Source organism: Oryx dammah, unplaced genomic scaffold (assembly GCF_014754425.2).
Source record: "Oryx dammah isolate SB20612 unplaced genomic scaffold, SCBI_Odam_1.1 HiC_scaffold_23, whole genome shotgun sequence".
Classification (NCBI taxonomy): Eukaryota; Metazoa; Chordata; class Mammalia; order Artiodactyla; family Bovidae; genus Oryx; species Oryx dammah.
Window position 1 is genome coordinate 116,661,286 of NW_024070207.1, and position 2,879 is coordinate 116,664,164.

At 45.5% G+C, this 2,879-nt stretch overlaps 1 non-coding gene across 1 annotated transcript; it reads left to right on the plus strand.

Moving 5' to 3' along the window:
• The first annotated feature begins 540 nt into the window (after positions 1-540).
• On the plus strand, positions 541-613 carry TRNAW-CCA. The gene has a single exon. It is a non-coding gene; the product is annotated as a tRNA-Trp (tRNA).
• The last annotated feature ends 2,266 nt before the right edge of the window (positions 614-2,879 follow it).

Here is a 2,879-nt window from a genome sequence, read left to right on the forward strand (position 1 = left end):
GGATCACAAATGTCAGTAGGATTTGTGAGAATGAATTTTTCTCGCTTTCTGAGACATTCATTACACATCCAAGGTAGCCTGCTGCTGCTGGTAGAACCAGAGACCTGAGGGAAGGACCAATCTGAGGTTATCCCTGACCACTCCAGTGATTCTGGGATATCACTCTGTGGCTCTGGCTTCAAGCTTCCTTACCCCACTTCCTCAGGCTGTGGGCAGTAAGCCCTATAAACAGAAACTGCCCAATGGAGGGGCTTGACCCTTGAATATAGTCAGTCTCCAGCCTCAGAGTGTTCCAGAGTTCATGTGTAAGTTGTTTTTGTTTTTGTTTTTTAAATTCAGGACCAATTTTCCCACAGAAAAGAAGTGACAGATGACATTTAGAGTTCCAAGTCTGCCCATCAAGGCTTCTTTCTTCCACAGTATTGCTGGGGAAATATGCATTTGCCATGAACAAGTGTGGAAAATAATACTGGTATCATGGTAGTGACTAAATGTTAACATAACTGCAGAAAATGGTTTTAAAAATTAATCTTAGGGACTTCCTTGGTGGTCCAGTGGCTAGGACACCACGCTCCCAATGCAGGGGGCCTGGGTTCAATCCCCAGTCAGGGAACTAGATCCCGCATGCTGCGACTAAGACCCAGCACAGCCAAGTAAGTTAACCTAAAAAATAAAATAAAAATAAAAATTAATCTTAAATGCCAGTGCCCACTGAAATGCAAGAGTAACTAGAGAAAGAAAAGTGGGCTGATGGAGACCTTGGGGTCAAACAGATGACCCCATCTCTTTGAGGTTTAATAATACTGGTTCTTTATTATGTCTAATATCACGAGAAAGATTCACTCACTCAAAAAAAATGTTTGAGTATCTAAAATCTTATAAATATTACAGCTGAGATGAAAGACTTAGTCCCTACTCTGAAGGAGCTCATAGAATGGCCAACTAGAAAGACACTGTACTATACATGGTTTTCAGAGGGACGTCCACATGCTCTCAACATATACTGTGTTGTGCCTGGGGGTTCAGGACGCCACAGGACAAAGGTGGGGGATCTTCATGGACCATAGTTTTACTCAATAATTAGTTGGGGGGAGATTATTTTATATTAAATACTGTAGGGAATAGTGCAGACTTTATAGAAAATGCATATGTGAAGTCGTGAAGTCGCTCAGTCATGCCCGACTCTTTGCAACCCCATGGATAGTAGCCTGCACCAAGCTCCTCTGTCCATGGGATTTTCAAGGCAAGAAGTACTAGAGTGGGTTGCCATTTCCTTCTCCAGGGAATCTTCCCAACCCAGGGATCGAACCCAGGTCTCTCACACTGTAGACAGACGCTTTACCATCTGAGCCACCAATTACAAAGAAATCTCAAGATCTCTGGAAGGCAGCTTTGGGCCATCTCCACCTCCACCCTGTGGCTCAGATCCCCTCAGGGGCACTAGTTCATCCTCTGCCCTTGGAAAAGTGAAAGTGAAAGTCGCTTTGTCATGGCCAATTCTTTGGGACCCCATGGACTGTCCATGGGATTCTCCAGGCAAGAATACTGGAGTGAGTTGCCATGCCCTCCTCCAGGGGATCTTCCCAACCCAGGGATTGAACCCAGGTCTCCCACATTGCAGGCAGATTCTTTACCAGCTGAGCCACAAGGGAAGCCCAAGAATACTGGAGTGGGTACCCTATCCCTTCTCCAGCTGCCCTTGGAAGCACCACTAAAATACAGGTGTGTACAGCATATGGGCTATGGGAAGGGAGATGACAAAATCCCTCTGAGCAATGTCAGAAAGAGCTTCTCAAGGAAGGTGATGCTTAAGCTAAGCCTTCCAAACTGCCTAGGAGTTGGCCAGATGAAACCGGTCATGGAAGCATTCTAGAGAGGGAACACTGTATACAGGCTTGGAGGTGTGTGCAACAGCATGGTGTGATGAGAAAGTACAAAGAATTCTGCATGACTGGAACACTTGGCTGATATAGGGAACTTCAGAGATGCACATGCATTTCATCTCAAAGTACTGGAAAGGATGCTGAGTCTCAGGGTTTTCTGTTCCAGCCAACAGGCAGCACTGTGGGTTCAGAGCAGCCGGGCCTGAGAACTCTGGGAAAGCAGATGATGGTGGGAAGATGGCCAAGTGGAGAACAGAGACAGTTACAATCAGATTCCTGCAAATCCAGGAAAAGCTGTAATCGTACCTGCTACTTGTTACTTTGCTCAAAACCTTTGAATGAGATGAAGTATAATCACTGTGAGGACCTTCACCAGGATGCTGAAGTCAGGAAGTCAGAGAGGACCAACTCTCCTCTCTCTCACCACTGAGAGACAACTCATGACCTGCCAACCCTCGCAAGCAATGGTGTGGGAAACCCCACATGGTAACTTCTTGACCTGCTGCAACCTCCCCCACTTATTAATCCATTACCTTTTATGATTCCAGGAGACATTTACAACCCTCTCCTAGGAAATGAATATTTGAACAATATGTCACTGATAAACAACGCTGGGTAATAAATATATCAGTTATTGGCAGTCAGGTTAACTAGCTTAGGACTGAAAGAGAAAGTCAAAGGCCTTCCCTACACCACTCTGTTTTCTCAAGACAAGGGGTGGCAGGTTGGGGGGTGGACACTGTTGGCTCTGTCCCTTCTCTGGTGCCTCTTCTTAGCTCAAGTCTCATGTTGTGCTGGGCCTATCTCTGCTGATTGGGTGTTGCTCCTTCAAATAAAAACTAAGTTTCCTTCTCTTTGGATGACCTCAACAGAACTGGAGCGTAGGCTGTGGCACATCTTTTAACTCTTAACCTGTATGATAACCTAAAGATACCACCCCCAAGTTTAGTTTGGAGTCATTATTTTCAAATCCTCACAGTCAGTATGGCCTGGTGG